The sequence below is a fragment of the Plasmopara halstedii genome (assembly GCF_900000015.1).
Source record: "Plasmopara halstedii genome assembly, contig: Scaffold_323, whole genome shotgun sequence".
In the NCBI taxonomy this organism is placed as follows: Eukaryota; Oomycota; class Peronosporomycetes; order Peronosporales; family Peronosporaceae; genus Plasmopara; species Plasmopara halstedii.
Window position 1 is genome coordinate 1,514,824 of NW_020187244.1, and position 284 is coordinate 1,515,107.

The window sequence follows — 284 nt, forward strand, 5'->3', positions numbered from 1 at the left end:
AGCTCGTCTTACGCGGCTTGCCATCCTCGTCATTCCACCCGGGAAAAGGAGTGTCTGACTCGTAGTCGACCGCCTCCACATCCCCAACGAGGTCACTCGTCACTGATAGCGTGCGTGGAGCGCGACGCCTGGGCTCATCGAAACTAGGATTTACATCCCTCGATGCCGCGGACACACGGTCCGACATGGCACTGTGTGCGGAAGACGAAGTTGGGCTCTGCCCGTGAGCGCTGTCGGAACCAGCGAGACTTGGAGAATTCGGTGTCATTGACACAGGGCTCATT